This window comes from Rattus norvegicus, chromosome 16, assembly GCF_036323735.1.
Source record: "Rattus norvegicus strain BN/NHsdMcwi chromosome 16, GRCr8, whole genome shotgun sequence".
Classification (NCBI taxonomy): domain Eukaryota; kingdom Metazoa; phylum Chordata; class Mammalia; order Rodentia; family Muridae; genus Rattus; species Rattus norvegicus.
In genome coordinates this window covers 26,263,589-26,275,806 of record NC_086034.1, presented here as the reverse complement: position 1 = coordinate 26,275,806, position 12,218 = coordinate 26,263,589, and the positions used below count along the sequence as shown (strand labels likewise).

Below are 12,218 nucleotides of genomic sequence, written 5' to 3'. Positions count from 1 at the left end.
TCCTCTTAGCATGTGTTGAAGGGAGTAAAAACAAGTTGAGAATCTCTCAGAAAAAAAAATGTAACCAAAAATCTTTTTTGAAAGATGTCACAGCAGCTAAGAATACTTGGTCTACAGCGAGCCCTAATTCAGTGGCTCACAACCATCAGTAACTCCAGTTTGAGGGGGTCCAATGTCCTCTTCTGAACTCCAAGGACACTGCATAATGTGGTACAAAAACATGCAATGCATGCATTGGTCTTGGTGGCTTTAAAGGACAAAAAAGGAATATCAAACTGAGTGGGTAGGGAAAAGTGGGTGAATCTGGGAAGTTGTTGGAGATGGGTGGATTGGTGAATATAAGCATATTCTGTAAAAACTGTAAAGAGCTAACACAAGCATGAAAACGATTCTGGGCTTTGGCTTGATTTGATTATAGTAGCACATAGAATCACCACTCACTCATCATTACAGACTCTGCTAATTGAAATCATTGTTTTAATTATTTAATCATTCTATTCTTGTCCTTAGGATGTGATCTGTAGGCTAGGCACAGCAGCTCCTGTCTACAATCCCAGAATTTGCAAGGTGGTGGAATCTGGGGAATCTCCTTAAGTTCAAGGCCAGCCTGATCTACAAGTAGAACTCCAAGCTAATCACAGCAATAAACAAGATCACATCCCTCATAATTAGAACATTAATTAAATAAAATAAGGCAGAATGCAATATAATAATGGAAAATATTCATCAGAAAGAGAATATTAGTTATTCATAATTTCAGTCTATAGATAATTATTACCAGGTCAATAACTTTTCAGCTCTATTGTATTTATGTATTTTTCAAAAGCAGCATTTCTTGATTTAGCTCTTTCCATTAAGGCTGTTCTTCCCTTCTCTTGTAGAATCATATTCTCTACAAGTATAATTTTGTTTTATATCAAGCATTCTACTCTGCAAGTGTAACTGAGTTTATTTCTTTATCCGAACACTGCTTCATAGATTGTCTGCAATCCACCCATGCAGACAGGTAATGTGATTAGCATCCCAGTGGGTCTTTGCCTCACTCCTTCTTATTTTGGAATAAATTTTAATAAATTTAAATCTCAAGTCAAAATTTATGGAAACACATCAAACATGTTTTTGCTGATTATCTTTATGGTAACCGAGTAGTCATAGAAAAATCTTAATGCTGTACATCAACTCCATTTCTGTGATGTTAAATTATTTTCATATAAATACCTTTTGGAACTTTGTAATTTAATTTGGAAAAAAATCTTTTCAAAAATTGGGAGGGAGGGTTATTTATGTGCATGAGTGTTTGCCTGAATGTATGTTTGTGCAACATGTGTGTGTGTGGTGCCCACAGAAGCCAGAAGGGAACACTGGATCTCCTAGCACTGTGGTTAAAGTTATTAGCTGCCGTGTGGGTGCTGGAATTGAACCCCTGTCCTTAGGAAGAGGACTTTTAACCTCTGAGTTATCTCTCCTGTTTCCAACAATATTTTTAATGGCACCATTAGAAAAAAAAAAAGACATGATACAAGTCAACAAAGGTAGCAATAGATGATCTGAAGGAATTCAAATGTAAACATTTCTTATAATAAAAATGCCACAAAAACAAATAACATCTGGCATGGTGGTGTATGCCTGTGAAGACACTCGGATCATTTGTGAGGCCAACCTAGGCTACATAGCAACACCCTGCCACTCTGTCTCAGCAAACAAACAAACACATCAACGTAGTCTGAGAGAAAATATCTGCTCCTGTAGTAGAGGCTAGTTGCAAAAGGTAAGAAATCATAAGTCAGTAATAAGACAATAAAACAGAAAAATAGGTAGAGGTTATAAAAAGAAACATGTAACAATGAAACCTGGTGGTTACTAAATACACAGGATGTTCGTGTTTATTAGCCATAAGTGTGCTATAAGTCAACTTCCTGGTTCACATTCATCAAATTCATTAAAGTCAAATTGAAGAATTCCATGTAATTGGGTCTCTCAGACACTGACGGTGAGAATGTAAATTGTTTCAAACATGTAGAGAAACACTTTGGTCAGCAACTGCTTAAGTTAACAATGTACACTCTTGAAACATGGCTCTTAAAGGAGCAAACTCACAGGATCAGAGAGCCATAGGTTTAGTGCTGAAAAGTAGGTTTCTCTTTAAATATTGTTCTCCATACATTCGCTTTGCTTTACCATGACACAAGTTCTGATGTAGGAGACCAAACAGCAACAGCTCTGTGCGTGTGTGTGTGTGTGTGTGTGTGTGTGTGTGTGTGTGTGTGCATGTTTTGGGTATTTTCTTGGAGATATGCCAAGAAATCAATACATGCCCAGTTGTTAAAACTGTCACCAATGACAAACTAAGAATGGTATCCTCGTGGGAGGAAGGGCAGGTGGCTGGTACCTGGTGTTTCCAATGTTTGCAGCAATTGGTTACTTTAATGACAGTGGAATTGAATGGCTATTGCCAATCTATTTAAGGTATATTGGCATTTTGGCAAAGAAAACCTGGAGAACAATTTACTGTCAATTCAGAGTAAAATGTGGAAGCCAGGGAGCCTGTAGAGAAAACTGATCAGAGCCTCAGGGCCCAGTTGTCACAGAAAAGGCTGCTAAAATATATTCAGCTCTCAGGTAAGTAGGTCTGCTTGGTAAAACTCAGGACCTCATGGTCAAAGACACAAACTCCACTACTGCAAAGAAAGAGGTTGAGCTCAGCACTTCCTGCTACCAATCTCGAGACACCCAACTCCACAAGAGCAGCTGGGAGAGGAGGAAGTGTGCAGGCTGGTGTGGACACGTTCTGTTTGATTATTGTGGTACAGTGGTAGCAAGCAAAGGTGAGGTGTGGTTGGTGGGATGGACAGTGCAGTCCTGATGCTCCAGTTTACAACCCAGGTGCCCAGCTGCCGGAGTGTTAAATCTAAGTGAACACAATAGTCTTTATCTAGAAACACTTAGCTATTGGCTTGCTCAAGGCCAAGCCCCAACCTTAGGGGCAGCCTGTCTCTTGTGACAGATCCATGTTGAGCACAGAAGCTAGGTTTCTATATCTCATTAATCCTGAGAGGTCTTTCCAGCCCCATGCTCCTCCCCATGACCAAGGACTGCATTGTCACTTCTGTTTCCGTCCTGCAGAAAGGAGCGACACCATGACGTTCTTCTCAAAGTGGTTTATTTAGGAACCTTACAACATGCTAACAGGAATCTTTCTTTTCTTCTCTCCCTCTCCCAGCCCTGGAGCACACTCCCTTATATCCTCCCTCAACTCCGCCTCCTCAGTCCAGTCTGCGTAATCTCAGTTCATAGGTCCACGTCACATGGCCTGATCTTGCGTCATGGTGCGCCTGCGCAGCTCTCACAATGGACGTGGCTAGTTTCAGGTGTGTGAGGAAGTCAGGTGCTAGTCATGAGACTTAGCTGCAGTCCCGGGCGCCATCTTGGGACTGCTGCCACACCCGCTCCCCACACTGCATCACAGTTTAATCTTCCAGTGAACCTGTACCTCAGACCCTCTTACAGGCATGGCTCCAAGCACTAGCTACAAACCTGTTTCTGTCTCAATCCCTGTTCTGAGAAAATCCAGTCAAGAGTATTACTGTCACTTCACAGAGTCTAGCTATTTATGCTTGTTCTCAAGAGCGGCAAGAGTTGTGTCTCCTGCAGACCACACATCTGACTCCTCATTAGCTGCTCCTAATTTCTCTGCACTTTGAGACAGTTTTCCTAATGAATTTAAGAACATCTGACCATTAACAGCTCCATGAATACTTGTATTTGATACAGACTCCCTCCTGAGACTAAACTCAGGCTTTTCACACCAAAAGCCCTCTTAAATGTTGGGAACAAAGGGCTCTTAAAAGATTTCAGGTTTACAAAGGCGCAATTATGCTTGGAGATTCATGGGTTTAGCATTTTCTGTCAAGTTCCTTTTTTATCTGTAGGTTTTGGATCCCAGGACTGAGAGCAGGCAGGTCATGGAGCATTGACTGGAAATAATGAGGTGTTCTTGAGTATCTCTGAAACTACTCCAAAGCAGACAGACACTGATTTAAAGTCCATGTAACATGCTCAGTTCCTGCCAACCTCTTCTAATTCGATTATCTGGGAGTAAATGTGAATAGTTAAATGATTCCTTCACACTACACAAAGGAACTTCTCACAGTGGGCAACGTGACCGGGAGGGAAACCAGCAGCCATGCTTCATCGCTTATCTGAAAGTCTTTGACAATCTGACTCCAGCTGGGCTAGAAATGGTAACATGCAATGGAGAGCAGACACTGACTCACACAGGCTGCCACTCAGGCCGCAGCTGAGTTGGCTCATCTTAAGTGACTTGTCCTGTTTAGTTGGGTGGTATACACACAGAAAGCTTGATTGTTGTTTTTTATGGAGGTAGAGTCACAGCCAGGGTTCATTTAACTCATTTCAGACTGGACAAACCCAATGGGTAAGTCAAGATTGGGATGTGGCATGGGAGATTAACTTTCTGTACCTTCTTACCTAAGTGCAGCTGAAGCCATAGCTGTTATAAGCTTCCTTCTGGGCCTATGTAAAATAATTTCATTCTGTGATATCATCAAGAAAGAAAAGTCAACCAACAGAAGGAGAGAAAATACTTATAAATAATTTATCTGATAGCAGACTAGTATCTAAACAGGAAGAACTCTCAAAGCTCAATAATAAAAAAAAAAAGCCCAGTTGAAATAAACAAGCCATTGGACTGAAATTTCTAGAAGAAGTTACTCAAGTGAGCGGTAAGTCCACAAAAGATGCTCAACAGGAGCCAATAGGGAACTGTAAATTTAATTCACAAACAATTACCACTAGGATGTATGGATTCATGCAGGCAAAGGGTCATACATCCACACATTGGGCACCCTTTGAATTGCTCATGAGATTATATGATGGAACCAGTGCTTTGGAAAATAACTTGGCTGTCCATCAGAAGAATTAAGCATACATCTAGCATATAGCCCAACAATCCACTACTGCACGGAACTTAGGAGAAAAGAAGACATGTGTCCACACAAAATCTTAACTACAATTGCTCATGACCGAGTTACTTGTGGAATCACCCAAAGAGAAAACAACTCAAATATCTATCAACTGATAAATAAATGATATATTCACACAATATAATATTGCTTAACTATAAAATCTTAAAGAGCTGACACATGCTACAATATGGATAAGCCTTTTTCTTTGTTTGTTTCTATTACTTTTAGGATAATGCACCAAGTAATGGATTTTTACCGTGGCACGGGCACCATTACCTTCCCTCATTGTTCTCTCCTATTTTCACTGAGCCTTTAATGTACATGCTAGACAAGATAAAGAAGTTGCAAAAGGTCATATGGTTTATGGTTTTTATTTCTACGCAGTGTCCAAAATAGACTAATTTACAGAAACAGAAAATAGATACAGGAATTAGAGCACCAGGAGATAGTAAACACGAGTTGCAATAAATGAGTCTAAGATTGAATTTTCGAGTTATGAAAATGCTCTAAAATTAGGTTGCACAGTTCTGTGAAAATTTAAATTCTCCAAATCATACTTTTAATGAGAGAATGTGGCATGTAAATTATACTCTAATAATAACAATTTTTAAAGAAATAACTTCCTTATTGTTTCCTCTTCCTTTCTTGTTTGGAGATGGACTGTCTATTCTAAATCCTCTGGAGGACAGCCTGCACCTATACACATCTGTATTTAACTCACTGGAATATGTTTTTCATGTGGCCAAGGCTACGTGTCTGACAACTTCCTCAAGTAGAAAATTTGTAAGGATGGAAAACATCATAGAAGTTCTTTGGCGATGATGACTTAGTTCTGGTAGTACTTTTGCTAAGGTTGCTCTGGCATTGAAACTCCCCTGTATGTCTACTTTTATTCATCCACCATTCTCTGTCTCTCTGTCTTTTTTTTTCTTTCTGGCATGCATTGTATAATATTTCAGTAACTACTTGAAGTGGAAACATCTAGTTTCTTTGGAAAGCCAAATGATGTCTTGTTAAAGCAGACACGTGAAAGGGTGTTTTCCTGAAGCAGACATAGGTGAAAGGATGTTTGGATATAATAAACATGTGAATGGACCCATGATGAAGGAGTATAAATATGACCCCACAGACAGTGGGAGATGAGCACAGCGCATTGATTTGGTTTGTTCCACCTCTGCTATTCTTCACTGACAACACACGTGTATTGGTTTGAGCTCACCTTGTGGTAATGCTGCCATTGAGAGGAACTCACCAAGAACTACTCGTGAGGTTCCTGCATCAGCTTGCCACTTCCAGAACTTTGCCTCAGTCCAGGAAGAATAATATATTTCCCCCTTGAAATTGGGTTTGAATAGGTGGCTGATCTTAGTTCATGGAAGGAAAGAAGGAAGAAGTAACTTGTGACTCCTGGAAATTTACAGAAGCTCCAAGCTTCCTCATCAGCCTTCTTGTACCTATCCATGATAGGAGGGTGAGCACTGCACAGTGTTACCTCCTTTAGCTAAGCCCTGGATGGCAGAGTTATGAAGCAGAGTCAACTCAGATTACCCAGGACCCCAAGAAGGAAGCTATATTCGTGGTATAGCTACTGAATTACTCTTTTAAACACAACAACACTAGAGAGGCAGCTTATTTACTAAGGTGTCATTACTTCAGCCATTCAGACACTGTATTTTGAACATCCTTAAATGCTGTGGTCAGTCATTAGTAAATGATATCAAAGTCATCTGTTTAAAAGAATTCTTATCTATAATGAAATATAAAAAGGACAGGGATGACCAAAGTAGGAATTATGTGTTGAGTGATGTGAACTACAAGGTATCATAGGGAGGTGAGGGCAGAAAAAGGTTATTTGTGCCTCAGATTTCACCAAGCTTCTGAGAAAGGTAGGTGTGTGTGTGTGTGTGTGTGTGTGTGTGTGTGTGTGTGTGTGTGTGTATCACTCGTTATTCTTTTTTGGGGGGATAGTTATTTTAAAAACTAAAAGCTGAATTGCATGTAGATTGAAAACAAATCCTTACAATTTAACAGAAAATATCTAGCTATAAATATGTATGTACATGAAATATAAAATAAGATGATGGTAATTTAACAAATTGATTTAATTTCAGATGCAAAGCTAAAGCAACTTAACACCACAGATTTTCAGTTGTTTACAAGCCTTTTCTTCTTTTTTAGTTAAGATTTATTTTTATTTCTGCCCGTGTATGTGTTAGTGTATATGTGTTAATGTGTGTTATACACACACACACACACACACACACACACACACACGTGAGTATGCTTGCTGGGACCAGAAGAAGGCATCAGATTTCTGGTAGTGAACCACCAAATGTGGTTTCTGGGACCCAAACTCTGATCCTCTGGAAGATCAGCAAGCACTCCCCACAGCTGAGCCTTATGCTCAACTTTTCTTGTTAATTGTGCACAAATGTTCTTTGTTAAAAAGATGGGTGACATAATCTAGCAGTGCTTGTTGGGGGTTGGGTGAGGTCAGTTCACCCAGAATACAAAGGTATTTCATAACATATCTGATTTAATTGCAAGGTGTTCAGGGGAGAGAAATCTGTGCCCCCCTCGCCCCAAGCTATGGAAAAGTCCTTTACACACTTTATCTCTATCCCATAACTATATGAGTAAAGAACAGATTCAGAGAAACTAGGGAGCTCATTCCAAGTCACACAGCCTTATAGTGTCAATCTGGGACTTGGAGACAAGCATTTCAATTCTCATACTATTCTTAGTTTTATTTCTAATAACTATAAGCATAACCACATCTCACCTGCCTTATGACCTGGAAGTGAGTTCAGCTGAAAAGCTGGATGCTGAATTCAGTAACTTGGGGCCCCGTTATGAGTGTCTCTAGAGTTTGGTTATTTAATAGGCCATGACTAGACAGCACCTGGGCTGTACACAGGTAGAATGGAGCAACACAGGCATTGGGGCCCCCTGTGGGCAGGGATTGGGGTATTTTAGGATTAGTCAGTGTTTTGAGTCAAGATTAGTGGAACAGGTTAGACCTTTGCAAACAGAAGGAACACGTGGGTAAACAGAGATACGGAATGTGCGCTTAGAGAAAAATAGTAGTCTTGTTTTGGTACATAAAATACAAGCATGGACCTCATGCCAATCAATAAAGGATGAGGAGACATTGTTCCTCATAGATGACAGATAGGTCTAAGCCTGAAATCCTGTGGCATCATCAATGGCTGTCCGGTCAGCACAGACAACAAGTGGAGAAAGGACACTTTCCTCAAGCAGGAGCCTCACCCTAACTTGAGTAATGGACAGTTCCTGAAATTTATATCATCTTTCTGAAAGAGGAGGAAAAAGAGCAAGGACAGTTTTAAATGACTGGAAAATCTTTAAATTGATATGCACACTTGAAAATGAATAGATTTTCCATCTTTGGAAAGGATGGAGGTTTAGGGTAGAGTTGAGACTTAATTATAGGAAAATGTGGATAGTAAGGTTTCTGTCTACTTAAGCCTGTGCCAATACCAGCCATGCTACACACGTAAGAAGGGAGGTTATTTACAAGAAGCCATATATCTTAGAAATTAAACTGTGGCTTTCTGAATGGATGTCTTGTTTTCTTAGATAACTGTTCTATTTAATTCCATTGGCTGAAGTACAGTCCAGAGAATTTTCCATTATGGTTCAGTGACTGAGACCTACAGATTACAAAGAAAAAGAAGTATGCTCGTTTTAGTCTACATGGAAGATGTCCCTGGGGAATGTGGACTTCTCTACCAAATGCTTCTATGAAAACTATTTACAAGCTTCTTGTTTCACAGATACATTTATAACGTTAGTATTAATGGAAACCTGAATTTTCATTAGAATTGGGCTGATGTGACTCCTCAACTCTCAGCGAGGCTTGGTCAAACTTCCTTATGAAGTTATGCTGAGTCCTGCACGGTCATAGAAGGGACAGCATGACTTGCTTCCTGCCCTTGGAACAGAGCCAGCAGGGCGTGGGCCTCCATGAGTGTTGAGGGTTGCTGGGTGTGAGGCTTGTTTGTATAAAAATATATCTATTTCACTTCATGTTCCTCTTTTGGCAAATATTCTCCCTGCCAGGGTTATTGGGGAATGTCCTCTTTGTCAAAATTAATGACTCCATGATAATCAAAGACATCATGAATCTGGGAGGTGAGATTGGGTCTACAGTCTCAGCAAAATGGTAGAATTTTGTGACTTTCAGGACAGCCTTTAAAGTTGTGCAAAAGAACTCTGAAACCATGAGTTAAAAATATGTAATTCCTCAACTATGCAAAATATAAGGATGCAATATGAATTATATGAGGGGCTTCACAGACCTAAAAGAACAAGGCAGCTGCACAAGCCAGCTTGTCAGAAAGATATTAAGGAAGGAGATAAAGAGACTTGGAGAGTGGTAATCACAGGGCCAGATCCCTTCCAGCTAAGTTTATTGTTTGTGCTTACAAAGGCAGACAGATTCCCGAGTTCAAGGTCAGCCTGGAACAGAGCTAGTTTGGGCCCTGGCCTGGTGAGAACGATAATCTCAGGACAGGATCATATCAAGCAAGCTTATTGTCTATGCTTTCAGTGGTAGTCAGATCTTTGAATGCATTTGCAATGTTAAAAAATGTGCTTACACACAGCCAGAATACAGCAAATATAGAGGCGAATGCCAGCAGCAAACCACTGAACTGAGAATAGGTCCCCTATTGAAGGAATCAGAGAAAGAACTGGAAGAGCTTGAAGGGGCTCGAGACCCCAAAAGTACAACAATGCCAAGCAACCAGAGCTTCCAGGGACTAAGCCACTACCTAAAGACTATACATGGACTGACCCTGGACTCTGACCCCATAGGTAGCAATGAATATCCTAGTAAGAGCACCAGTGGAAGGGGAAGCCCTGGGTCCTGCTAAGACTGAACCCCCAGTGAACTAGTCTATGGGGGGAGGGTGGCAATGGGGGGAGGGTTGGGAGGGGAACACCCATAAGGAAGGGGAGGGGGGAGGGGGATGTTTGCCCGGAAACCGGGAAAGGGAATAACACTCGAAATGTATATAAGAAATACTCAAGTTAATAAAAAAAAAAAAAAAGGAATGTAAAAAAAAAATGTGCTTACTGACTCTTTCTAAGAATTAAGGAACTGGGATCATGGAATGTTGATTCTTGGGATAATCAAAAGGGAACCCGAGAGTGGACAGTTGAATTGACATGTAAATAAAAGACAGTGCTGAGCTCTCTGGTGATTTTCAGAAAGTGGTCTCAAACAGAACACAAGGCTGTCATCTTATACCGCAAAATTGCTTGTAGACCAAGAGTTCTTTTCAATGCTTCTAAACATCCCTTCCTCAGAACCCCTCTCCAAGCTGAGGCTGGTCCTTGGCACTATTAGATCTTGATTCTTTTTTTTTTATTAATTTTTTTTATTAACTTGAGTATTTCTTATTTACATTTCGAGTGTTATTCCCTTTCCCAGTTTCCGGGCCAACATCCCCTAACCCCTCCCCCTCCCCTTCTTTATAGCTGTTCCCCATTCAAACTACAAGAATTTCAAACCCCTCAAGGGAGATGAAGAGAAATTAAACACAGAAACCTCCTGCGTGAACCCACATACAGAAGGTGCATACTGAGTTACTTATGAGTTACTTGTTTATCATTCATTAACCCTTGAGCTCTTGGGGAGTAGTAGAAAGCCCCACTTACTTTCTCGCCTTACCCGGGACATTTTTTTTTCCTCATAGAATAACCCATAGTCCTTGCAGCAAACAAAACAGAGTTACTTAATTTGAACTAAAAGTCTGGTGTATGACATTCAAAATGGAATTTTACAATTATAAAATAGACTTGCTTGGAAGGCAGGTACAATAATGATGTGAGACCGTGTGAAAGGGAGAAGGGTGTGTTCAAGTTGAGACCATGAGCCAGGCATTGTGGCACATGTTACCCCAACACTCAGAGGTTGAGGCAGAGGGAGAGCTACAAATTGAGGTCAGCCTGGGTTACTTGGTAAACCCCATTTAAAAACAAAACAACAGCAGCAAGCAATAGAAACCTTAAAGCCAAGATTTAGACTACAGAATTAAGGAAGGGACGTAGCAAGCAGGACGAGTTAAGAGCCGTTTTTTGTTGTTGTTGTTTTGTTTTTTATTTTGTCTCAAGAGAGTATGGGAACAAAATGGCCAATAGAAGTATTATGTCACGATGGAAATTGGAAATATCAGGTGCTGGAGAATTTAGGAACTGGTTAGCCCTGTGATGATTTCAACGCTCCCAGCATAAATCAAAGCATGTTCAAGCTAAGGTTTAGAGTCCGTGCTCTCTGCCTCTCACACATCCTCCTGGTTGGAGAGGCTAAATTAAACAGTATTATCAAGGAAGCAGAGCCGGGGGCTGACCACCTGGACTAGGGGCACGAATGGGAGATGGGAGACGGGGGATGCACAGTCATTTTAAGGAGCCCAGTCATCGAACCCGTGGGCCATTCCTGCTTTGGCTGTGAAAGCTGAGTGTGAGTTCAGAGTGGGAGTCCCAATGCTATCCCCTGAGGGAACTGAGATTCAGGTATGTCAGGAAAGCCAGCGCAGCATCTAGCACCTAGGAGACAGCTAGGCTTGAACACAAGACACATAATGCTTGAGCCCAACCTTTGTGTATTAAGTGTGCTTGGGGCTACTCTGCCCACCTACAGAGCAGATGTCTCAGGAGAGTGCCATGGGACTTGGCTGTGGAGATACAGAATCTCCACAAGAGGGGTAAGAAACAGAAGCAAAGGTACCATAGCTTCACATAGCCAAGGGACATGCTAGCCAGCGTACAATATAGTACATGCCATAACATGCAAAATGACTGCTTTACCTGCAGTCTGAGGTGAGCCTGCTAGAATATTCTGTTTGGGACACCATCACTGCTGTAGCAGAATGATCCTCATCTAAGATACCATTTTTCTAACCAAGAGCCTAAACTTCATAAGGCATCTTCACTTTGACCTAATATTCACCACCATGTCATGTTATTTACTCTATGGCCATGTTTACACTGCCTTTCAGAGATGATGTGAGAATAGGCATCCGTGTTGGGGGAGTCAGAAGGAAGCCCTGGTTTGACTATTTTTAGAGCCTTCACACTAACAAACTCCTCTCCTACCCCTCACGAGCATGATTGTTTTATTCTTCTCGTGTATTATAGAGTAGATTTTATTCCCATTTCACTTTGGATGTCTGTGTCTGGAGTCCGATCTGATGAAGCAGCCAG

General features: G+C 40.9%; 1 protein-coding gene across 3 annotated transcripts in view; it reads right to left on the bottom strand.

The window, feature by feature from the left end:
* The window catches only part of Psd3 (pleckstrin and Sec7 domain containing 3), a 563,941-nt gene that overhangs the window by 526,729 nt on the left and 24,994 nt on the right, over positions 1 to 12,218 (bottom strand). The window lies entirely within an intron of this gene.